Source organism: Phyllostomus discolor, chromosome 3 (genome assembly GCF_004126475.2).
Source record: "Phyllostomus discolor isolate MPI-MPIP mPhyDis1 chromosome 3, mPhyDis1.pri.v3, whole genome shotgun sequence".
NCBI classification, from domain to species: Eukaryota; Metazoa; Chordata; class Mammalia; order Chiroptera; family Phyllostomidae; genus Phyllostomus; species Phyllostomus discolor.
This window is the reverse complement of record NC_040905.2, coordinates 112,229,125-112,256,044: the sequence shown is the minus strand read 5'-3', so window position 1 is coordinate 112,256,044 and position 26,920 is coordinate 112,229,125. Positions and strand designations below refer to the sequence as shown.

Sequence of the window (26,920 nt, the reverse complement as noted above, 5' to 3'; positions counted from 1 at the left end):
GGAGCTGGAAAGGGCTTGGCTCACGCACCATCGGGAAGACTGAGTCTCTCGCTTTTTGAACCCAGAAGGGTCGTGGCGAGGCACTTAGGGTGATCCAAGACCCTGAATCTCAAAAGTTTGGGGGAGAGGCACGCCCTTTTACGATTCCCAGGGAGGGCGCAGTGAATCCCAAAACATCGCGGGTGCCTCCTGAGATCATAGAGCTGGAACCCTGCAGGACCCCGGAGTCCGGAAGAACGTGGAAGTGAGATCCAGAGAGCCAGTGTGTTTGGGAGCGCCCAGGGTACCTGACAGACTTGCTGAGATCTGGCCGGGAGAGAGAGAAGCATTTCAAAGGTCCCTCAGCCAGCTGAAGCCAGCAAGATCAGAAAAACTGGTCTGGCCACTTAGAAACCAACAAGAGGTTTTGTTTGTTTGTTTGCTTTGTGGTTGTTGTTGTTGTTTTGTTTGGTTTTGTTTGGTTTTTGTGGCTGTTGTTGGTTGATTGATTTTATCTTGTGTTTTATGTGACATTTCATTTTTCAATTCTTACTATTTTTATCTCACAATCCCTTATGTTTCTCTTCCATTCATCCTAATATTATTCTTTCCACTCCAAATTTATTTCTCCTGCACTACATCTTCTGTTTTTCTTTCCGTTTTTTTAATCTTGCAAGTTACTGTAAATTTGTATTATCTTTTTCTCACTCTTCCAACATTTTTTATTTTAATAATATTTTGGTATTCTTTTTCTTTCTGTATAATCTTCTTTGCTTGGCTGGTTATACTGTCAGTTGATAGGTTCCCCCTGGTATCTCAGTCACAAGGTGCTGATAAGTTACTATCCTTCATCTGTGTTCCATTAATACACCTCTCAAGGTTCTATACTCCTTATTCTTGTTATCTAGATCTCATTGATTCTGTCACAAGACTGTCACTTTACTATTACTGCTAGTAAGACCTAGTCTATACAATCGTAAATGCTTCTCAATACCCCTACCTGATCTCAGCCCACTTTGCAATTTTCTGAACTATACTATTGTGGGAGTTGTCTCTATTCTTTTACTCACTACTCCTACATAATAATCTTTAGTCCAACCTTACCTTAGAATCTGACCTCCCACGGCCTCACAGCTTTCTAGATCCAACCAACAATCCTCTCGTCCCCAATAAGAGTCTTACCTTCTTTCCATCCTTTCTAAAACGTGGATAGTGGGGTGGAGGATCATGGTTAACACTATAAGGAGCCAAAGGATAACCCATCTCTTCTCTGCTGGCTGCTAATGTAAATATCATAGTATACTGTCTTGCTGTTTTAAACCATTTTGCCTTACTCCTCCAACTGATCACAAAAAAGAGTAGGGGAAGCTGTGAACACCAGTATACACGAAGGAGATTGCACCACTGAATCTCACAAGTATTCTACCACAGAAGTTCACACCATAATTACAGGGAATCAGAACAGATCAAATTAACAAACAAGAAGAAGAAAGAAGAAACCCATGAACAATGAGAAAACAAAGAAACAACCCCCAATTGAAGGGAAATGAGGAAGCCTCAGGAAAAATGCTAAATGAAATAGAGGCAACTCAACTATCAGGTGGTGAGTTCAAAACAATGATTACCAGGAAGGTCAATGAACTCACAATGAGCTTTCAGAAATTAGAGGGAAGCTACATCAATCTCACTGCAAACTATATAGACATGAAAAAGGAAATAGAAACTCTCAACAAAGGTCAAGAGGAAATGAAGAATACAATTTCTGAACTGAAGAACACAGTAGAAGGAATGAAAAGCAGGACTGATGAAGCAGATCGGATTAGCGAGCTGGAGGACAAAGTAGAAAACAGCATCTAGAAAGAGCAAGAAAAGGAAAAGAGGCTCCGAAAGAATGAAGAGGGATTAAGAGGAATGCAAGACAATATGAAACGTAATAATATCCGTATAATAGGGATACCAGAAGGAGAAGAAGAAGAGCAAGGGATGGAAAACCTAGTTGAACAAGTAATGAAGGAGAACTTCCCTAATTTGAGGAGAGAAAAAGTCACACAAATCCAGGAAACACAGAGAGCCCCAATCAAGAGGAACCCAAAGAGGCCCACCCCAAGGCACATCATAATTAAAATGGCAAAATTTCAAGACAAAGAGAGAATCTTAAGGCAGCAAGGGAGAAAAAGGAAGTAACATACAAGGGAGCCCCAATAAGGCTAACAGTTGACTTCTCAATGGAAACACTTCAAGCCAGAAGAGAATGGCAAGAAATACTCCAGGTAATGAGAACCAGAGGTCTGCAACCAAGGCTACTATATCCAGCAAGGCTCTCGATCAAGATAGAAGGCCAAATGAGAAGCTTCCCAGACAAAAGAAGTCTAAAAGAACACACCTCGACCAAACCAGCTCCGCAAGAGATTCTAAAAGGACTGCTTTAAGGAAGGGAGGGAAGAGAGAGAGAGAGGAACACACGTACATAAAAGACAATGAATAAGTACCTATCAATAATAACCTTAAATGTAAATGGATTAAATGCTCCAATCAAAAGACATAGAATAGCTGAATGGATAAGAAAAAATGACCCACATATATGCTGTCTACAAGAGACCCACCTCAGGATAAAAGACCTACACAGGCTGAAAGTGAAGGGCTGGAAACAAATCTTCCAAGCAAATGGACAGGAAAAAAAAGCCGGGGTAGCAATACTCATATCAGACAAAATAGACTTCCAAAAAAAGTCCATAAAGAGAGACCCAGAAGGTTACTTCATAATACTCAAGGGAAGAATCCATCAAGAAGACATAAATATTGTAAATATATATGCACCCAACATAGGAGCCCCGAAATACATAAAGAAAATCTTAGAGGACTTCAAGAAAGATATGGACAGCAATACAATTATAGTGGGAGATTTTAACACCCCACTATCAAAAATGGACAGATCTTCTAAACAAAATATCAACAAAGATATTGTGGCATTGAACAATACCCTTGATGAAATGGACTTTACTGATATATACAGAGCTCTCCATCCAAAAGAAGCTAAATATACATTCTTTTCAAATGTACACGGAACATTCTCAAAGATAGACCACATGATAGGACACAAAACAAGCCTCAAGAACTTCAAGAAAATTGAAATCACACCAAGCATTTTCTCAGACCACAAGGGACTGAAGCTAGAAACCAACCCTAAGGAAAAAATCCAAAAACACTCAAAATCATGGAGATTAAATAGCATGCTATTAAACAAGGAATGGGTCAAGAATGATATTAGGGAAGAAATCAAAAGGTTTCTGGAAACAAATGAAAACGAACTCACAACAACCCAAAACTTATGGGACACAGCCAAGGCAGTCCTGAGAGGAAAGTTCATAGCGATACAGGCCCACCTAAAAAGGTTAGAAACATTCTAAACAAACAACCTAACCCTACATCTACAAGAACTCGAGGAACAACAACAAAGGCAGCCCAGAGCAAGCAGAAGGAAGGAAATAAACAAGATCAGAGCAGAATTAAATGACATAGAGATTAAAAGCACAATTCTAAGGATCAATGAATCCAAGAGCTGGTTCTTTGAAAAGATAAACAAAATCGACAAGCCTTTAAGCAGACTCATCAAGAAAAAAAGAGAGAAGACCCAAGTAAACACAATCAGAAATGAAAGAAGAGAGATTACAACAGATACCACAGAAATACAAAGGATTGTAAGAAATTACTACAAAGAGCTGTATGCCAAGAAATTTGAAAACCTAGGTGAAATGGACAACTTTCTAGAAAAATATAATCTTCCAAAACTCAATGAAAAAGAAGCAGAAAGCCTGAACAGACCAATAACAACAAAAGAAATTGAAGCAGTAATCAAAAAACTCCCAACACACAAAAGTCCGGGACCAGATGGTTTCACAGGAGAATTCTACAAAGCATTTAAGGAAGAGCTAACACCTATCCTTCACAGACTATTCCAAAAAATCCAAAAAGATGGGAGTCTCCCAAACTCTTTTTATGAGGCCAACATCATCCTAATTCCAAAACCAAATAAAGACACAACAAAGAAAGAAAACTTCAGGCCAATATCACTGATGAACATTGGCGCTAAAATCCTCAACAAAATACTGGCAAACTGCATCCAACAATACATGAAAAAGATCATACACCATGACCAAGTGGGATTCATTCCAGGGATGCAAGGATGGTTCAATATTCGCAACTCAGTAAATGTAATAATCACATAAACAAAAGCAAAGACAAAAACCACATGATCATATCAACTGATGCAGAAAAAGCATTTGATAAGGTACAGCACCCATTCATGATAAAAACACTCGGCAAAGTGGGAATAGAGGGAGCATTCCTCAACATAATAAAGGCCATATATGAGAGACCTACAGCCAACATCATACTCAATGGGCAAAAATTAAAATCTTTTCCACTAAGATCAGGAACAAGACAAGGCTGTCCACTTTCACCACTTCTATTCAATACAGTACTGGAAGTTTTAGCCACAGCAATCAGACAAGAAAAAGAAATAAAAGGCATCCAAATCCGAAAGGAGGAAACAAAACGGTCACTGTTTGCAGATGACATGATAGTATACATAGAAAATCCTATAGACTCTACCCAAAAACTGCTTGACCTAATAAATGAATTTGGCAAAACAGTGGGATACAAAGTCAATATCCAGAAATCAAAGGCATTTCTGTACACCAACAATGAAACAGCAGAAACAGAGATCAAGGAAAAAATCCCATTCAAAATAGCAAAAAGAAAAATAAAATATCTAGGAATAAACCTAACCAAAGAGGTAAAAGACCTGTATTCAGAAAACTACACAACACTGAAGAAAGAAATCAAGGAAGACACAAACAAATGGAAACATATACCATGTTCATGGATTGGAAGAATTAATATCATCAAAATGTCCATACTACCCAAAGCAATTTACACATTCAATGCACTTCCTATTAAAGTACCAATGGCATATTTCACAGACATAGAACAAACACTTCAAAAATTTATATGGAATTATAAACGACCCCGAATAACTGCTGCAATTTTGAAAAAGAAGAGTAAAGGAGGGATCACAATAGGAGGGATCACAATACCCGACACTAAACTATACTACAAGGCCACTGTAATCAAAACAGCCTGGTACTGGCATAAAAACAGGCACATAGACCAATGGAACAGAACAGAGAGCCCAGAAATAAGCCCAAGTCTCTATGGTCAATTAATATTTGACAAAGGAGGCAGCAACATAAAATGGAGTAAAAATAGCCTCTTCAACAAATGGTGTTGGGAGAACTGGACAGCCACGTGCAAAAAAATGAAACTTGAGCACCAACTTACACCATATACAAAAATAAATTCAAGGTGGATAAAAGACTTAAATATAAAATGTGACACTATTAAAGTCCTAGAGGAGAACGTGGGTAGGAAAATCTCAGATATTTCACGAAGAAACTTTTTTACTGACTTGTCCCCTAGAGCAAGGGACATAAAGGAAAGAATAAACAAATGGGACCTCATCAAAATTAAAAGCTTCTGCACAGCTCAGAAAACAGTATCAAAATTAAGAGAACCAACTGTATGGGAAAACATATTTGCCAATGATACCTTAGACAAGGGTTTAATCTCCAAATATATAAAGAACTTACAAGACTGCACTCTAAGAAGACAAGGAATCCAATTAAAAAGTGGGCAAAGGACTTGAACAGACACTTCTCCAAGGAGGACATATAGAAAATCCAAAGACACATGAAACGATGTTCAATATCGCTAGCTATCAGAGAGATGCAAATTAAAACCACAATGAGATACCACTTCACACCAGACAGAATGGCCATCATAAACAAAGCAACAAACAACAAGTGTTGGAGAGGTTGTGGAGAAAAGGGGACCCCAGTGCACTGCTGGTGGGACTGCAGACTGGTACAACCACTATGGAAAGCAGTATGGAACTTCCTCAGAAAACTAAAAATGGATCTGCCTTTTGACCCTGCGATTCTACTGCTGGGACTCTATCCTAAGAATACTAAAACACTAATTCAAAAGAACCTATGCATCCCAATGTTCATAGCAGCACAATTTACAATAGCTAGATGCTGGAAGCAACCAAGATGCCCATCAGTAAATGAATGGATCAAAAATCTATGGTACATTTACACAATGGAATTCTATGCAGCAGAAAGAAAGAAGGACCTCCTACCCTTTGCAACAGTGTGGATGGAGCTGGAAAACATTATGTTTAGCGAAACAAGCCAGGCAGTGAAAGACAAATACCATATGATCTCACCTTTAACAGGAACCTAAATAACAAAACAAAGAAACAAGCAAAATATAACCAAAGACACTGAAATAGAGGCCAGGCTGACAGTGCCCACAGAAGAGAGTAGAGGGAATTTAAGGGGACAGTGGGAAGGGTTCACAGGAACAAGCTTAAAGGACACATGGTCATAAACTAAGGGGAGGGTGGTAATGGGAGGGAAGTGGGGAGGGGTGGGAGGGGGGAACTGGATTGGGAGTAAAAAGGAGGAAAACTGTATTTGAACATGATTAAAATTAAAAAAAAAGAAATGGTAAAATAAAAAAATGTTTTTAGGAGGCAGTAGGTCAAAATCAAGCAGCTAGAATGGTATTTATTTTGTTAAGAATAATGTAAAACAGGAGAATAGTGAGACTGTCTTATAGTCAGTTCCTGGTAATGTGATTTTAAAAATTTTTATTTATTTAAATTTATGTTTAGAGAGAGGAGAAGATAATGAGGAGAGGGATAGAAACATTGATGTGTGGTTGCCTCTCTGCGGGCATGTGCCCGACTGGGAATTGACCAGTGACCCTTTGGTTCTCAGGTTCACACCAATCCACTGAGCTATACCATCCAGGGGCTTCCCGGTAATTTGATTTTAAACATCACCAGCATCTACGTGCATTTATCACTTATTTTACAGAGACTTAGGGGTGGAGTTCCACAGTTCCCACTGGGCTCCTGTCTGATAGAGGAGTTTGTCTCTGGCTGTTTGTTTCAAGGAGAGTAATGTGGGTAACATTCTTAAGATTTCTTAAGTATAATCATCAATTCTTATCAGTAAAAACTGTGCCCTGAACATAACTGGTGCTGAGTATTGGGTGAACTGAGTGTAATCTGAGTGAATGCCATAGTCCAGTTTTTAAAAGAAAGACTATTCGGGACATCCTTTCTGTATCACAGTCTTTTTCTGTGGGATGTTTGCTTTAGAATGAGGTATCCTCAATCACCATGAACCAAGGATCTGTATGTCAACTCATTGGAAGAAGAGAATAATCAAGAAGAAAAGAATGTTTGGAGACACAGCCTTGGGAACTAGCAGCATAACAAAACAAATGCCTATAAGTTGCATCGCCAAGTGATTTGAAACAACTAAACATGGAGAAGCAATCAGATTCGGCTAGTACATATTCTAAAAAGTTTAATTTCAGTTTGTTATTGCAGTTTTCCTCATAACTAGGTCTGTAATGGCTGAGAGTAGCATGAGGATTATTTAAAAGTCTAGGGGTGTCCAACCTGTGGCCAGAGGGCTGCACACGGCCTCAGGATGGCTATGAATGTGGCCCAACACAAAATCAATAAATTTACTGAAAACCTTTTTTTTTCTCATCAGTTTTCATTAGTGTTTGTGTATTTAATGTGTGGCCCAAGACAACTCTTCTTCCAGTGTGGCCTGGAGACACCAAAATGTTGGATACCTCTGTTGGTCAATAAGAAAAATAAAAATTAAAAGTGCTATTAGTCTTAACCTATCAAATAACTCAGGCTTACAAGAATTATATAGAGAGTATTTCTATTGCTCCTGCTTATTAAGAAGATCAAAAGTTTTGGTGAAAAAAAAACAACCAACATTTTTCACTTGTTGACATTAAAACACCCTAGACAGTCTCAGTCCTTTCTACTCCTACATAAAACAACTAATCATAAGAACTGATTCATGCTGGTTGTCCCAACATTTGACAATAAATCACAAGTTCCTACAGTAAATGGCTGGTAGTGAAACTTAACCTCTTTCTAAAAAATGAAATCCTAAGCAATAAAATATGAGACAGATTTACTCAAGCAGGTGAAAGAAACTAAGGTGAGTACCATACCTGTTTAACCTGATCTTGATTCAAACTTTAGCTGAACAAAATAAACTTTTAGAAGAACATACTTCCTCTCCCTCTTTCTCCACCCTACTACTGAAACAGGTGCCTTCTGCACTCAGCTCCCTCTCTCTACCAGTGATGGATAAATACGCTGGCATCATGGCCAAATATGAGTGGCTGAACAAACTCTTAGTGACCATGTCCCTGTGCACTGTCTTCAATTAAAAGTTTTTAATTAAAAATATTTTTATTGGAGACTTCCAGCCAAGATGGAGACGTAGGCAGACACACTGTGCCTCTTCCCACAACCAAAATAAGGTCAGCAACAATTTAGAAACAACATAACAACCTGTCAATTTTCTGTCAGAAAATTGAACTGTATGGAAGTCAGACAACCAAGGAGTTAAAATATACACATTCATCCATAATGGTAGGAGGGGCGGAGTCAGGTATCAACACAAAAAGCAGTGGCACTGGGCGCATAAGGCACCCGGGGCACAAGACCGCAGGGGATGGACCCTGGGCATGCAGGTGGCTGGCAGACCCAGGGAGGCGACAACTGTGAAATGAGGTAGCGACTGTGAAGTGAGGCACTGCGCACAAGGCTCCTGGCTGTCCAGGCGATCCCACATTCACGCGTAGATAAACCAGGCGAAATTAGGCAGTGAGACAGACTGCGCCACCCAGCATCCCAGTGCCAGGAAATAGAACTTGGGGACACTGATTGAAAACATCTGTGGGGGTTGAGGCACTGGGAGAGACTCCCCGCCTCACAGGATAGTGTGTTGGAGAGACCCACGGGGTCCTAGAACATGCACAAGCCCACCCACAAGGGAATCAGTACCAGAAAGGCCCAGTTTGCTTGAGGAAAGTGGTGGAAGGGACTGAAATCCAACAGAGAGAGGAGCGAGTGCCACTGTCCCCTCTCGGACCCCACCCCCACATACAACATCACAACCCAGCGACTGGGCTGCCTCACCCTGGTGAACACTAAGGCTCTGCCCTTCACTACATAACAGGTGGGACCAGACCAAAAAAAAAAAAAATGGCCCAAAAAGAAGATCAGATCAAAGCTCCACAGCAAATACAACTAAGCAACCAAGAGATAGCCAACCTGTCAGATGCACAGTTCAAAACACTGGTGATCAGGATGCTCACAGAATTGGTTGAATTTGGTCACAAATTACATGAAAAAAGAAGGCTACGCTAAGTGAAATAAAGGAAAATGTACAGGGAACCAATAGTGATGGGAAGGAAACTGGGACTCAAATCAATGGAGTGGACCAGAAGGAAGAAAGAAATATACAATCAGAAAAGAATGAAGAAATAAGAATTCAAAAAAAGGAGAGGCTTAGGAACCTCCAGGACATCTTTAAACATTCCAACATCTGAATTATAGGGGTACCAGAAGGGGAAAAGGAAGAGCAAAATAAGTGGAAAACTTATTTGAACAAATAATAAAGGAGAACTTCCCCCACCTGGAAAAGGAAATAGACTTCCAGGAAGTCCAGGAAGCTCAGAGAGTCCCAAAGAAGGTGGACCCAGGAGGAACACACCAAGGTACATCATAATTACATTAGCCAAGATTAAAATGAAGGAGAGAATCCTAGAAGCAGCAAGAGATAAGGGGACAGTCACCTACAAAGGAGTTCCCATCAGACTGTCAGCTGATTTCTCAAAAGAGACCTTGAAGGCAAGAAGGGGCTGGAAAGAAGTATTCCCAGTCATGGAAGGCAAGGACCTACATCCAAGATTGCTCTATCCAGCAAAGCTTTCATTTAGAATGGAAGGGCAGAGAAAGTACTTCTCAGACAAGGTCAAGCAAGTCAAAGGAGTTCATCATCACCAAGCCCTTATTTTATTAAGTGTTAAAGGGACTTATCTAAGAAAAAGAAGATAAAAAACATGTACAGTAAAATGGCAGCAAACTCACAATTATTAACAACCACACGTAAAACAAAAACAAGAACAAACTAAGCAATCAACTAGAACAGGAACAGAACCACAGAAATGGAGATCACATGGAGGGTTAGTAACAGGGGAGTGAGAGGAGGAGAGATGGGGAAAAGGTACAGAGAATAAGTAGCATAGATGGTAGGTAGAAAATAGACAGGGGGAGGTCCAGAATAGTATGGGAAATGTAGGAGCTGAAGAACTTGTAAGTATGACACATGGACATGAACTAAAGGTGGGGAATGTGGGTGGAAGAGGGTGTACAGGGTGGAGGGGGGTGAAGGGGGAAAATGGAGACAACTGTAATGGCATAATCAATAAAATATATTTTAAAATATTTTTATTGATTTGAGAGAGGAAGAGCGACAGAGAGAAACATCGACCCCTTGTTCAACCCATCCACACATTTAACCAGTCAACCCTGCATGTGCCTTGAACAGGGATCGAACACACAACCTAGAGTAATAGGACAATGCTCCAACCAACTGATGAGCCACCTGGCCAGGGCCACTGTCTTCTTACCTTCCAAACTTGGCATTAATAAATACTACCCTGCTCAATGCTATGTTGCTGAGTATTAACACTGTAAGATCCAGTGGTAACAAACTTCAGAGATCTGTTCCTTCCACTTCTAAAATACTCCTGAATTATGATTTAATGCCATGTGCCTTCACAGAAACAAAATCTTTGAAAGATAACATTTGGCATACCCATGAACAGTCTACCAGGTAATACATCATTCATTAATTTGCTCATTCACTCATTTACTTATCCAAGAAATTAATATTTACTGAGTGTTTACTGAGGGTTAGGATCTGGGTTAAGTGTTCAAAGAGATAGATAAGAAAAAAAAAGAATACTCCAATTTCAGAAATTGAGTGCGTATGAAAACTGTGACTTAAATACACAACTTCAGTTTCCTCATCTATAAAATGAAAACACTGGTAATAATACTATCATCTCTTGGGAAATTGTGAGGATTACATGAGTTAGTGCACATGAAAAGTGAACTGCAAAAGGGAGAGACAGTGCTTTACCTTAGGGAGTTTTCAGAAATACTCAGGAATAACTCAAAAGTAAATGGAGGAAGGGCATGAAGTAATGCTCACAAAATTAAACACGAGTGTGGAAGGATGGCAGTAAATGTGAAGACAATAACTAGGTGATGACAGGCATCTACAAGAAGAGAGAATTACATGAATTCAATAATATGTGCTGACAGGATGTTCAAAAGTGGCCAAAGGCATTTTATAGTGTTAGAAAACAAAAGAAAAATGAAAGTCTATAACAATTTTCTTGGAATAATGTAATATAACAGAGTTTGAATAATCAGAAGAGGCTATAAAACAAGAGAGCTAGAGGGAAAGGTGTTGGGAACTAAAACAGACTAACAACTAATAGGTTGTTGTTCACCAAATGATAACATGGAATGCCATCAGACAGAACAGATTGTGTCAGGTTACATCTAAAGCAGGTACAAGGGGAGTCATAGACTGTATGCTTTCTCTAAAGAACTAAGAAATAATAGTTAATTTTAAGTTTTTAATAATTAAACTAATAGCTTAAAAATAAATTAAAAGATTTTATTTATTTTAGAGGGAGGGAGAAAGAAAGGGTGAGAAACCTCAATCGGTTGCCTACTGTACATGCCCTGACTGGAGACCAAACCCTCAGCCCAGACATATGCCCTGACTTGGAATCGAACTGGCAACTTTTTTCTTTGCAGGACCACCCCCAACCAACTGAGCCACACCAGTCAGGGCTAAAAATCACTACTTAATTTTAAGAGTTGAAAATTTAAATACAAAACACAGACAATGGAAAATCAATTCTAGAAAAAAAAGATAAATAAAAGACACTTTCAAATATGAGAATAGGTGGCAGCTAAATAAGTAAAAACTAAAACCAAAAAGGGGAATACATTGAAAACAGAAATAAAACTATATGATGCTAAGTAAAGGGAGCCAGTCACAAAAGGCCACACACTATATGATTCTATTTATATGAAATGTCTAGAGTAGGCAAATCCATAGAGACAGAAAGTGGACTAGTAGTTGCTAGAGGTTTGGGAGGTAGGGGGATGGGAAGCAACTGTTAATGGGTACAGGGTTTCTTTTTGGGGTGATGAAAGTGTTCTAAAATTAGATGGTGTCACCATCTATCATCAGCTGCACAACTCTGTGAATATACTAAAAACCACTGAATTGTATACTTTAGAGGGATGAATTATATACAATAGTATGTGAATTATACTTCAATCAAGCTGCTTTTTTGAAAAAGAGAAAAAATAGCCCTGACCAGTGTGGTTCAGTTGTTTGGGGCTTGTCCCACAAAACACAAAATCGCTAGTTCAATTCCTGGTCAGGGCACATGCCTGGGTTGCAGGGTTTGGTCCCCAGTCCTGGGTGCATACAAGAGGCAACCGAATTGATGTTTCTCTTTTACATTGACATTTCTCTCTCTCCCTCTCTTTCTCCCTCCCTTTCCCTCTATCTAAAAATAATAAATAAAAATTTTTAAAAAGAGAAAAAATATAGCTATGTAAACTTCAATAAGATGCAACAATAGTTCTCAGATTCAGAGAAGAAATAAAATAAATCTGGTAAGAAATATGCTATCCTTGGGAATTCAAGATAAAGGAATGGGCAATGGCAGGTAAAAGAAAAATATTTAAAATAAAGGCTTGGAAATAGATAACATGGTAGAGCTAGGATGGAAAGACACATAAGTAAGAATTGAGGCTAAATAACCTTGAAGAACTAAAAATTCAACATGGCCAGAGTTCAGAAGTCTGGGAAAAATTAAACAAAAGTTTGACCTTCACAAGATACCTCCAAGAATCATCAAATTATTGTGATTCTCACTGCTGCAATCTAGTCCAAAAGAGCTGGGATGATGCCCAAGCTGTCTTCTTAGATTGCCAACCCAATTCCCCATGATGACAAGAGTTCACCACACAGCACAGTGAGGCTGCCAGAGTCACGCCTGCCTCTTTACCTCCACAAAGCAGACGTCTCTAGCTTTCCCTGGCTGCCTTGAGCATGGCTATTTCCCTTTCATCCACAAGGATGTGTATTTGCAAAGCCATCTTCTTCTGATGCAGAGGAAGTGCTACACTCATTAACACTTCCTGTGAGCATCTTCAGCCAACTTCACCCTCCTTCACAAGGAAACTTCATATTATCCAAAGCAAAATACAAAATTCCTATAATTCCTGAATGGCCTTTCCTGGAGTAGCCACAACCAGCACCTTCATTACCTGTTACCTTTGTGGGAAATGTTATCCTGGCTTCTGGCTTGCTACCAAATCACATTTCTAGCACAGTCACATGCTTGCCTGTGAATTTCCACTTTTCAGTCAACCATTGTTTTCAACACTAAAATTAAGCCTTTCTTTGATTTTGATAGTGGTTTACCATACTGGCTGGAGCGCCAACTGAGACGGTTCCTCAAACTGCATTTTCTTGTTTCCACAGAGCACGTGGCAGACTGGCTCAAGCCAATAACTGAGAAACTGAAATAAGCTATTTTTCTGATCAAGAAACAATATCTTCTTAGATATCTCCTATTTCTCTAATTTCATTTCAGCACTAGAGGAAGTCTTTCTACTTTAGACCTTTCATAAAAGAATCAAAGTTGTGTTTATGTGGTACATGCTTTGTAAACATGGTTTTTAAGTAAATCCTCACCCAAGGATATGTTCACTGATTACAGAGAGACAGGAAGGGAGAGTGAGAGAAGCATCCGTCTGTTGTTCCACTTGCTTATGCATTCATTAGTTGTTTCTTATATGTGCCCTGACCAGGTATCCAACCCACAACCTTGGCATATGCTCTAACTAAATGAGCTACCTGGCCAAGGCCTGGGTGATGTTTTTAATAACCTTAAAAGTGTTGCCTGGTATTTGATGAGAAGTCAAGAGAGGGGGGCCACTCTGTCATTCTGGAGGTCACTGGCTGAGTGTTTCACTCTCTCATGCCAGCCTCACATTGCATGGCATGAGGCTGTAATTTATGCCTCAAGAAAACCACCACCATGTCATAGACCCTCATATAAGCAAAACTGAAAGCAAAACCAAGGCAGTGAGTAGTGAGTGCCCATGTATGAGAAAAGGACGAGAGAGGGGGTTGTGACATCAACATACAGAGGTATGACTTAAAAACCTGACCTGGAGCTGCAGTCAACAACCTCTCACAAAGAGAGCGGATGAGCCCTGGCCAGGTGGCTCGGTTGGTTGGAGCACTGTCCCCGTGCGACAAAAGGTTGCAGGTTCAATCACCCAGGGTGTATACAGGAGGCAGCCAATCGGTGCTGCTCTCTCATATCGACATTTCGCTCTGTCTCCCTTCCTTTCTCTCTAAAATCAATAAACTTATCCTCAGGGGGAGGATTAAAAAAAAAGAGGAGGATGAGTCTTCAGAAACTCCCTTGTCATAGAATGGAAAGTGGGGGCCTGCTACAGACACTAAAGGACAGATGAAATGGGCAGAAAGACGATACACTCAAACCTCCTGGGAAGGAAAGTTCCAAAGCCTTCAGCAAAGAGGTACCTGCTCAGTAGAGGTGCTGTCTCCAAACAAGGTAGACAAGTACTTAGAGAAAAGAAGACATGAAGAGCGCTAAGATATGGGAAAGAAACAAAGTGCTACTCTGAACACCATCAGACTACTTTAAGAACACAGAACTACATGGTTGAGAATCTAACGTGGTTAGTAACATTGTATTATATAATTGAAATTTGCTCATAGGATAGAGCTTAAATGTTCTCTCTCTTACACACACACAAGAGGTGCAATATGAGTGATGGCTGTGAATTTCCTCACTTTTCAAGTCAACCAGTTTTCAACTCACTTCAAGGTTTTCTCTTTTGATGAGTGTTTTGCCTAAATGTTAAGTAGGTGGATGGATCCTTTGGTGATGCCTAAATATATCAAATCACAAAGTATACTTTAAGCATCTTACACTTTTATTTGTCAATTACACCTCAGTAAAGTTGAAAAATTAATTTAAAAAATATACAAAAATACACCAGGGCATTTGTGCTGGGAGCCTTGCAGGCTGTGGTGCAGTTGGATGGCCGAACAGGCTGCAACGGCACAACGCTCACCACACACCAAGCCACAGCAGCAGAGGCGCCCCCTCCATCACAGCCACTGCACTAGTGCAGCCACCCTCAATCCCTCTGCTCTTCCCCTCTTCATTGGCACCATGGCAGATCAGCTGGCAGAATAACAGATCGATGAGTCCAAGGAAGGTTTCTCCCTATCTGACAAAGATGGTGATGGTACCATCACAACAAAGGAACTTGGCATTGTCATGACGCCGCTGGGTTAGAACCCAACAGAAGCCAAATTGCAGGATATGGTCAATGAAATGCATGCTGATGGTAACGGCATCATTGACTTCCCAGAATTTTTTACTATGGTGGCTGGAAAAATGAAAGATACAGACACAGTGAAGAAGAAATTTGTGGGGCAGTCTCAATCATTGACAAGGATGGCAATGGTTAACATCAGTGTGGCAGAACTAGGTCATGCCATGACAAACCTAGGAGAAAAACTAACAGATGAAAAAGTAGATGAAATGATCAGAGAAGCAGATATTGATAGAAATAGACAAATCAACTACAAAGAATTCATACAGCTGATGACTACAAAATGAAGAGCTACTTTCAAACCCTTCCCTTCCCCAGAAGAATCAAATTGAATATTCTACTTACTTCTTGCAAAAAAAATCATTTATTTTCTGTTTCTATATAGTAAAACTGAATGTCAAAAGTACCTTTCCATACACAAAAAAAATCTTCATGCATTGGTTAGTGGTTGTATCCCCTAAAGATCAAGCTGCCCATTAGTCTTACAATATAAATACTTGTACCACCTTAATGGTAAGGAAGCACTTAGTGGACTCCTTGCAGTTCCATTTGCTAATGATTAATACACTGTTTGAGGCGGCCAGTTTTTCATGCATGCAACTTGGCAACTGAGCAGTCAGGGATTTGTATTAAAAACAAAAAATGAAAAAAACAAATTCAAACCAGCCATGGTCATGAATGGTTTGCTGAAAGCAAATGCATTTAAAATTGGTTTACCTCAGGGCATGTGTAGAAAAATGGGTGAAGGATAAGCTCTCTAGATGTAGCCCTACTAGCAGGATGGTCCTCTTGTACTTCCATGTGCCCCAACCATGTGACATGCCCTGGTGACATGCCCATGTTAGTTTAGTATTGTCTGCATTTTACTAGAGTGAAATGAGTGTCAGGCTGTCAACATTCACACAAATATTTTTAAAAAATCTTTTACCAGGGAAGCAGCATCTTTGGACTCCCTGTTTTTAAAACCCTCTGAACCATGACCTGAAGCCAGTAGAGATAGGCTGTGGCTGTGGACTTCAGCACAACCACCAACACTGCTGTTCAACAAACTGACAGTAACCAGAGGGGAGGTGGGAGAGGATAACGGGGAAAAAAGGGGGAAGGGTCATCAAGGAACATGTATAAAGGACACATGGACAAAGCCAAAGGGGGGTGGGATCGAGGTTGGGAGGTGGGGATGGCTGGGGTATGGGTGAGTGGTCAGGGAAAAAGGGAGATAACTGTACTTGAACAACAATAAAAAAGAAAGAAAAAGAAAAAAAACACCGCTGTTCAAGAAATTACAATTTACATTCATTCCAGGTTATAAATGCTTGCCTTTTTATTCTTTCCCAAAAAAAGACCATTAACTTTAAAAATACACAAAAATATTAACAGAATGATAGCATTATGGAAACATTTACTTTCTATATTAGAAATTTTCTCATTTATTTTCACTTTCTATATTAGGTATTCTTATTTACTTTAGGTTTAAAAGAAGTGTGAATTCTTGAATTGACCACAAAATTTTAGACATAGAAATATGTAAGGGTAAATATGCTGAAGACTCGTGGTCCCACCTAAGAAACAACATGTCACCTGTAGTGTTTAGTTTCCCTGTGGGCCTTACCCCACTGCAAACCCTTCTCCCCCCACAGAGTGAGTGACCATTCTGAATGCCACTGACATGCTGCTCCTCCCCATACATTGCTTTAGGTTTTCACTACACCTATATATGTAATGCTAAACAATATACAACATTAGTATGTTTTTAAAAATTTACATACATTATTTTACAAGTATTCTTCTGAAAGTTGTTTTTTTTGCCTAGCATTATGTTTCAGATTAATTCATATTCATCCATGTGTGATCTTCATTTTTTTAAAGAGCTATTAAGTTTTCCACAATTATACATTTCCAAAGTAAAAACTAAAAGTTTAAGTTAATTATCAACTATGTACTGTATTCTATTAAAAATAAGAAATATGCCCTGGCTGGCATAGCTCAGTGGATTGAGTGTGGGCTGCAAACCAAAGTGTCACAGGTTCGATTCCCAGTCAGGGTACATGCCTGGGTTGCAGGCCATGACCCCTAGCAACTGCACATTGATGTTTCTCTCTCTCTCTCTCTCTCTTTCTCCCTCCCTTCCCTCTCTAAAAATAAATAAATAAAATCTAAAAAAAAAGAAATATGAGAAGTAGGGTAAAGATATACTTAATATAAAAACAGCACCAACTCAAAGAATATGTCATAAATATAAATTTAAAAAAGAAATGGAATTTATAGAAACCAGTGAGAAAAAAATTCAGAGAGGCCCTTGATGGTGTGGCTCAGGATTGAGTGCTGGCCTGCGAACCAAAGAATCATCGGCTTGATTCCCAGTCAGGGCACATGTCTGGGTTGCAGGCCAGGTCCCCAGTATGGGAAGAGAGAGAGGCAACCACACATTGATGCTTCTATCTCTTTCTTCGTCCCTTCCCTTCTCTGTAAAAATAAGTGAATAAAAAAACCTTTAAAAAATTAGAGGAGCTCAGGGATGAAAGAAAAGTGCTGAAAAAATACAAAGAAATCAGCCCTAACAGGTGTGGCTCAGTTGGTTGGGCTTTGTCCCACAAAGCAAAAGGTCAATTGGTTTTATTCCTGGTCAGAGCACACTCCTTGGTTGGAGGTTTGGTCCCCGACTGGAACAAGTACAGGAGGCACCCAATCAATGTTTCTTCCCCTCTCTTTCTCCCTCCCTTCCCCTCTCTCTAATATAAATAAATATGTAAGTAAATAAAATAAATAAATAAAATTTTTTAAAAAGTCAAAGAAATCAAACTCAGGGAAGGTGGCAGGCCAGGCACTACAAAACCACATGAAAATTGAAGAACCTAAATACAGAAATAAAATAAAAGGTATACTTTGCCCAGGGCTGAGTCCTAGCAGAAGTATAGAAAGTGAATGTTTTTCATTATCTTATTGTCCTGTTAATATTTTGGTGTATTTCTGTGTGTTCCTTTTTTAATTAATTTTTCAGCTTTATTGAGGTACAACTGACAAATAAAATTGTAAGACAGTCAAAATATATATAAAATAAAAAGAGGTCTTCAAATTATAAGTTAACAAGGCTGAGAGGTAACAACTCCATTATCCCTTGTTAAGGAAATCCTCATGACTGCTGGCAACATGCCTGCCATTTACTACAATTAAAAAATGGAGAGAAGGTCCCATTGGACAGATCAGGACCAGGCTGACCCATGGCCAGGGAGGAGCAGATATCACCCTAATCAACCCACTGAGCAACAGGGCTTGGCCCTAATATTTCAGCCATACACAGCTAGGCTTAGAGGACTGTGAGAGGTGGGACCAAAGGAGAAAGTTCCAAGTGGTTCCATAAAACTGGACGAGCTTTCATCAAACCTCTGAAAGCAACTGTAAGTGATGAGATAATACAGGAAGTGGGTTATTGGAGTATATAAAGAATCTAGACCTGGGCTGTTCAAGAGAAATTTCTGTGAAAATGGAAATGATGTGCAATAATGTTAGTTATTAGTTCAGTAGCCACTAGCCATGTGTGGCTACTGAGTACCTGAAATGTGGTTATATGAGTGAAGAAACAAATTTCTAATGTTTTTTGTTGTCACTTAAATTTTAAATAGCGACAAGTAGCTAACTGCTATCCTGTTGAACAATGACAATCTAGACCCTCCTTATTGGAGGAAAGGAACTACTCAGTGACAGAAAGATCTTTCTCATCTTTACTAAATAGAGAAGTGTGAGAACTACTAAAAGAAGAATGTGTGGGATAAAGAGGAAAACTAAATGTGAAGCCAGTATTAAATTTCATTTGTTATAGAGGATAGTTAGTAGCAAATACAAAGGCAATTACCATGTATGCCAATAGCATGAACATCTGATTATAATCCAATTAAAAAATGGGCAAAGGATCTGAATACGTTTCTCCAAAAAGGGCATACAGATGGCCAATAGACATATGAAAAGATGTACAACACCACTAATTGTCAAAGAAATGCAAATCAAAACCACAATGAGATATCACCTCAGACCTGTTAGAATGGCTACTATCAATAAATCCACAAATGACAAGCATTGGCAATGATGTGGACAAATGGGAACCCTCATGCACTGTTGGTGGGAATGAAGACTGGGGCAGCCACTGTGGAAAACAGTATGGTCTTTACTCAAAAAATTACAATTGAAACAGCCTCATGACCTAGTGATTCCACTTCTGGGGACTTACTCAAAGAAACACAAATACTAATTCAGCAAAATATATATGCACCCCTATGTTCATTGCAGCATTATTTATAATAGCCAAGATATGGAAGCAACCCAAGTGCCCATCAATAAATGAGTGAATAAAAAAAGTTGTGATACACACACAAACTCATACATGAATGTTATTCAGCCATAAAAAAGAATCTTACCATTTTTGACAGCATGTAAAGACCTAGAGGATATTATGCTCAGTGAAATAAGTCACTTAGAGAAAGACAAATACCATAGGATTTCACTTATACGTGGAATCTAAAGAACAAGATAAACAAAGCTGAAACAGACTCATAAACACAAAGAGTGAACTAACTGGTGGTTGCCAGAGGGTCAGGGGACTGAGTAAAAAAGGTGAAGGGATTAAGAGGTACAAATTGGTAGTTACAAAATATTCAATAGGGATGTGAAGTACAGCATAGGGAATATAGTCAATAATATTGCAATAACTATGTATGGTGCCAGGTGGGTACTGAAAATATCACGTGGAACACTTTCAAAGTGTATGACTGCTTATCCACTATGCTGCACGGTCCAGATGTATCCAATATGCAGCCCCTGAGCTACATGCAGCTCAGGATGGCAATGAATGTGGCCAAACACAAAATCATACATTTACTTAAAACATTATGGGATTTTTGTGATTACATGTCGCAATGTATTTAATGTGTGGCCCAAGGCAACTCTTCTTCTTTCAGTGTGGCCCAGAGATGACATAAGGTTGGACAACCCTGAAAAACAATAAAATAATATTGAAAGTAAACTATAATTGAAAAATAAAAAGTAGATATTCCAACAAATAAGGAAGATAATCTCTAAAAATAAGAAAACAGGAGAGCTTGGAAACATGAAATAGTTCCAGAAACTACTTAAAATGGGTTGAGAATTGGTTCAAAAATTTAATTCAGGACTTTTGGTCAAGATGGAAGCATAGGTATACACATCTTGCCTCCTCATACATGCCTCCTCATACTTGCCTCCTCATAACTATAACAAAAATTACATGACTACAAAACAAATACCTCTCAGAATTGTCAGAAAATCAAGCTGTATGGAAGTCTGAAAACCAAGGATTTAAAGAAACCAGAGTCATCATTATGGGTAGGAGGAGTGGAGACACAAAAACAAACAGACAGTTGCAGAGTGGTGTGGAAACATGGAATGGGTGGTCCCACATTCACGTGTGGTGGATAAAAATCGGGAGGGATACCTTGGGAGCAAGGGGATCCCAGCCCCAGACCAGACAACACAGCCCAGGGTTCCAGTGTCAAAAAATAAGTCCCCATAACTTCTGGCTGTGAAAACCAGTGGGGGTTGGGGTGGCAGAGAACTGCAGGATTCTCAGGAGACTTCTCTAATAGGGCCCACAGTGGACTTAGGACTTTTGCAGATTCAACCCCTCTGGGATTCAGTGCCAGGGCAACAGCTGGAAGTGCACCAGTGGCGTATAGGGAGAAACTGAAGTGACTGGCAACAAGTCAAGTGCTAGGAGACAGCTTTCTCCTGGGAAAAACTCCAGAGGCCAAGCAGCAGTCATTGTTCCCTCTCTGAGCCCTCCCCAACACAGAGCCACAGAGCAGTGACATGGGTTGTCCTGCCCTGGCTATTACCTAAGTCTCCACCCCATACAAATTACAGGTGTGCTTTTCTGCATAGGCCATGGTACTAAGATAGGGACTCAAACCAGCTCTACCTACCACACAGAAATGAACACAGGGAGGTTGCCAAAATGAGGAGACAAGGAAATGTGGCCCAAATGAAAGAACAGAACAAAACTCCACAAAGAGAATGAAGTGAAATGGAGATAAGCAACCTACCAGATGCAGACAGAGTTCAAAACACTGGTTATCAGGATGCTCCAGGAACTCACAGGGTACTTCAACAGCATAAAGAAGACCCAGGCAGAAATGAAGGTTACATTAAGTGAAATACAGAAAAATCTATTGGGAACTAACAGTGGAGGGGATGAAGCCAAGAATCAAATCAATGATGTAGAACATAAGGAAGAAAACAAGCATTCAGTCAGAACAGCAAGAAGAAAACAGAATTCAAAAAGCTAAGGATAAGCTAAAGAGCCTCTGTGATGTCTTCAAATGTACCAACATCTGAATCATAGGGGTGCCAGAAGGAGAAGAGGAAGAGCAAGAAATTGAAAACTTAAAAAATAATGAAAGAAAACTTTCCTCATTTGGTAAAGGAAATAGACATATACATCCAGGAAGCACAGAGTCCCAAACAAGATGGACACAAAGAGGACCACATCAAGAAGCATAAAATGTCAAAGGTTGAAGATAAAGAGAGACTCTTAAAAGCAGCAAGAGAAAGTAGAGAAGTTATCTACAAAGGAGTTCCCATAGGACTGTCTGCTGATTTCTCAAAAGATACTTTGAAGGCTACAAGGGACTGGTGAGAAGTATTCATAGTGATGAAAAGGAAAGACCTACAACCTAGATTACTCCATCCAGCAAAGTTATCATTTAGAATTGAATGGCAGATAAAGTGCTTCCTAGACAAATTAAAACTAAAGGAGTTCATCACCACCAAGCCATTATTATATAAAATGTTAAAGAGAATTATATAATAAAAAGAAGATAAAAACTATGAACAGTAAAATGACAATAAATTCACAACTATCAACAATTGAGTCTACAAAAATAAACGAAGCAAACAAGCAGAACAGAATCAGAATCACAGATGATAATTTGGGAGGTTATCAGTTAGGAAAGGAGGAGAATGGGGGGAAAGGTACTTAACATCAGATAGGAAAGGAGGAGAATGGGGGAAAAAGTACCCTCAAGTACAAACTGGTAGGTATAGAATAGACAGGGAGATGTTAAGAAAGTATAGGAAATGGAGTAGCCAAAGAACTTATATGTATGACCCATGGACATGAACTAATGGGGAATTGCTGGAGGAAATGGGGGTCCAGGTGGAGGGGGTCAAGGGGGGAAAATTGGGACAACTATAATACATAATCAATAAAACATATTTTTATAAAGTCTAATTCAGAGCTGATCTGTGCAAAGCTCAATCTTGCTTGACATATATATTATTCCTTAAAATGTTTTAAATGTGAATATGTATAAGATATGCCATATTTTCCACTTTTTAATCCCTTAAATTTTACTATATGATACCTAAAAGCAGTTTGTAAACTGAACACCAAACTCTCTGATCTTTCACACCCATTAAAAGCAACACATGTAGTAAACACACGACTGAACAAATTACCATTTCGTGGGGGGTTCTCTCTGACTCCATGGAGCATGAATGTTTAACTAGGCACACAGCCACAATGCTAATAGGATTTGACACAAACTGATGAAGCCAAGGCAGGGAAAGGTGTTTCAGGAGCAGTGTTATTGTACTGCCCCTTTTGCTAAGGCCTCAGCCATCGACAAAATTGAAAAGCAGATAAACTCACTCCAGTCACCTTGGGCCAACTTCTCTCCTTCTGCCCCTCAAGAATCCCACTGCCTCCAGGGTCCCTTCTCTCCTGCCAACTTACTGTCAGAATGTCCACAGCAGTCCATGTGATTTTGGGTCTTTTAATTTTTTTTATTTTAATCTTTGTTCAAGTACAGTTTTCTCCCTTTTACTCCATCGATTTCAGGTCTTATGAGCACTGTGAAATCACATGTGATGTGGTGCTGAGAGCACCAGGGACCACGCCCTGCCCATACTTCTACAAGCTACTCATGGTCAAGGAATTCATGCCAGCAGCTGGCTGACGTAAATTGTGCCTTCCTAAATACAGGTGACAATATATGGTCCCCCAGTGATCCCAGAAATTCCTGTATCACCAACACCCAAAGTATCTGACAAGCGCTGCATGATGGTGCCTCCACACCAAAGTGGCAGGTCCCAGTGGCAAGCTCTGCCTCCTCTGGGGATCATCATGAGTCATGACATTCCTGTTGGTTCCTTTTAATTCCTTTAAATCCCCTGAGGACCCATAATAACACCTTCTAGAAACCAGAGGGTGAACCACGGGTCTTCAACCTGATCAGACTCAATGACTCCTTTTTATTACATTTTTATTACATATGTAATTTGTAATGTTCTCTTTACCATCCTGAATAAAATTAAATTCATGCACAATATATAACATTTAATCTCTGAAACCATCAAAAACACCTCTGACAATTTCCCAAACACCCCTCCATGTACCCTTTCATCAAGATGCCTTATGATACACAAGTGGGTGTCTGGCAAAGGCAGGGCAGTGGCATAGCCCCTATGCTCCAAGAGTGGCTATAAGTCCCAATAGTCTCCTACCCATCTTATTCCCTCCCAAGAGAGAAACAGTTTGAAGGATATCTGAAATACTCAAGAATCCACAATATTCCATGTGTACATCTATGCTGTAATTGTATATATAACAAATGGATTTTTGTGTATGTATCTGCAGCAATTTAAAAGAAAAAAATTTCTTGAGGACTTCTGGGCAAGCTGGTGGCATGGGCAGACATGGCTCACCTCTTTACACAACCACATCAAAATTACAACTAAAATATACAACAACCATCACTCAGAACCATCAGGAATCTGGATGAATGGAAGTCTGACAACTACAAAATTGAGATGAACAGAAGTCTGATAACTATGGAATTAAAGAAATCACATCCATTCAGACTGCTAAGAGGGACAAAAACAAGGAAAGGGCTACTCCCACATCCATGTATGATGGATAAAAATTTGGGAGGGCTATCTCAGAAGTGAGGAGTTCCAGCCCCACACCAGGCCCCCCAGCATGGGGTTCCAGTGCCAAGTAGGTTAAGTCCCCACAACTTCTTGCTGCAAAAACCAGCAGGGATTGAGTTGGTGGAAGAAACTTCTGGAGTCCCAAGCAGTTCCTCTTAAAGAACCCACACACAGATTCACCTACTCAGACTCACTACATTTGAGCTCCAGCCCTGGGGTAAGCAGTTTGAATGACATCAGTGGTATATAGGGAAAAACTGAAGTGTCCGGTATCAAAGCAAGCAGGAGCCATTGTCCCTTTCTAAACCCTCCCCTCACAGAGACAGCAAGCTGGGGCCATATCTGAGACTCCATCAACCTGGCTAACACCGTTTGACCTGCCTTGGAGATCCCCAGAGACTCTGCCCCAACTTACAGACCCACCCAAGCAGCTTTTCCTTAACCGTGGCTAGTTTTGGCTCCTAAATCCAATCAAACAAGCAACAACTGGCTTCAGTGAGCCCTAGCAGCAGCCACATTAGATTCACAGCTGGGCTTCGCCTGGGAATCTTCAAGTCCAGCACAAGTAGAGGCCATCTCAGATTTCTTTACAGCTCAGGCAGGGTGCCTGGGGCATAACACAGGTGGAGGTTGATCTTGGCCTGTACCACCTGGGAAACCCCAGGGCCCGCTCACCCAGTGGACTGCTATAGGCCATATCAGAGCACTCACCCTGACCCTGCACAGTTGATCCTCCACGGAAGGCAGAAGTTGGTGGTCAGTAGTCATAGCCAGTCCTTGTAGCTGACTGGCCTGGGTAAATCCCTTCAACTGACCTGCCAACAGAAATCAAGGCTCAACTACAAGAGGAGGTTGTACTCAGCCCACACAAAGGGTGCACCTTGAGTACCCAGCTTTGGTGATAGGGGAGGCCCTGTCCTTGGACCCTACGGAGCACTGTGGACCCTACAGAACACCTGCCACATTGGACCACACTACCAAGAAACGGAGTCAAAGCAGCTCTACCTAATACATAGAAACAAACACAGGGATGCTGCCAATGTGAGGAGACAAAGAAACATGGCCCAAGTGAAAGAATAGATGAAAATTCCAGAGACAGAGCTAAATGAAATGGAGATAAGCAATCTATCAGATGCAGAGTTAAAAACACTGGTTATAAGGATACTCAAGGAACTTAATGAGGACCTCAGCAGCATAAAAAAAAATCCAGTCAGAAATGAATGATACACTAATTAAAATAAAGAAAAAGTTACAGGGAAAGAACAATAGAGTGGATGAAGCCGAGAATCAAATCAATGATTTGGAACATAAGGAACCAAAAAACAGTCAACTGGGTAGCCCCACCATGGTGAACACCTAAGGCTCCGCCCCTCACTACATCACAGGTGCATAAAGACAAAAAAAAATTGCCCAAACAGTAGAGATAAAAGCCCCAGAACAAATACAACTAAGCACCAAAGAGACAGCCAACCTATCAGATGCACAGTTCAAAGCACTGGTGATCAGGGTGCTCACAGAACTGGTTGAATTTGGTCACAAATTAGATGAAAAAAATGAAGGCTACATTAAGTGAAGTGAAGGAAAATGCACAGGGAACCAATAGTGATGGGAAGAAAGCTGGGACTCAAATCAATGGAGTGGACCAGAAGGAAGAAAGAAATATGCAATCAGAAAAGAATGAAGAAATAATAATTCATAAAAAGGAGGAGAGGCTTAGGAACTTCCAGGACATCTTTAAACGTTCCACCATCCGAATTATAGGGATATGAGAAGGGGAAAAGGAAGAGCAACAAGTAGAAAAAATATTTGAACAAATAATAAAGGAGAACTTGCCCCATCTGGAAAAGGAAATAGACTTCCAGGAAGTCCAGGAAGCTCAGAGAGGCCCAAAGAAGGTGGACCCAGGAGGAACACACCAAGGCACATCATAATTACATTAGCCAAGATAAAAATGAAGGAGAGAATCCTAGAAGCAGCAAGAGATAAGGGGACAGTCACCTACAAAGAAGTTCCCATCAGACTGTCAGCTGATTTCTCAAAAGAGACCTTACAGGCAAGAAGGGGCTGGCAAGAAGTATTCCAAGTCATGAAAGGCAAGGACCTACATCCAAGATTGCTCTATCCAGCAAAGCTTTCATTTAGAATGGAAGGGCAGAGAAAGTGCTTCTCAGATACGGTCAAGCAAGTTAAAGGAGTTCATCATCACCAAGCCCTTATTTTATTAAATGTTAAAGGGACTTATCTAGCCCTAGCTGTTGTAGCTCAGTGGATTGAGTGCGGGCTGGGTACCAAAGCATCACACGTTCGATTCCCAGTCAGGACACATGCCTGGGTTGTAGGCCACGACCCCCAGCAACCGCACATTGATGTTTCTCTCTCTCTCTTTCTCCCTCCTTTCCCTCTCTAAAACTAAATAAATAAAATCTTTTTTAAAAATCTACACTTAAAAAAAAGGGACTTATCTAAGAAGAAAAAGATAAAAAACATGTACAGTAAAATGACAGCAAACTCACAATTATTAACAACCACACCTAAAACAAAAACAAGAAC

At 40.0% G+C, this 26,920-nt stretch overlaps 1 protein-coding gene and 1 pseudogene across 1 annotated transcript in view; one reads left to right on the top strand and one right to left on the bottom strand.

Annotated features, from left to right (window-relative positions):
* ADCY9 (adenylate cyclase 9) overlaps positions 1–26,920 on the bottom strand; it is a 157,420-nt gene that overhangs the window by 42,932 nt on the left and 87,568 nt on the right. The window lies entirely within an intron of this gene.
* LOC114505918 lies at positions 15,190–15,786 on the top strand (annotated as a pseudogene).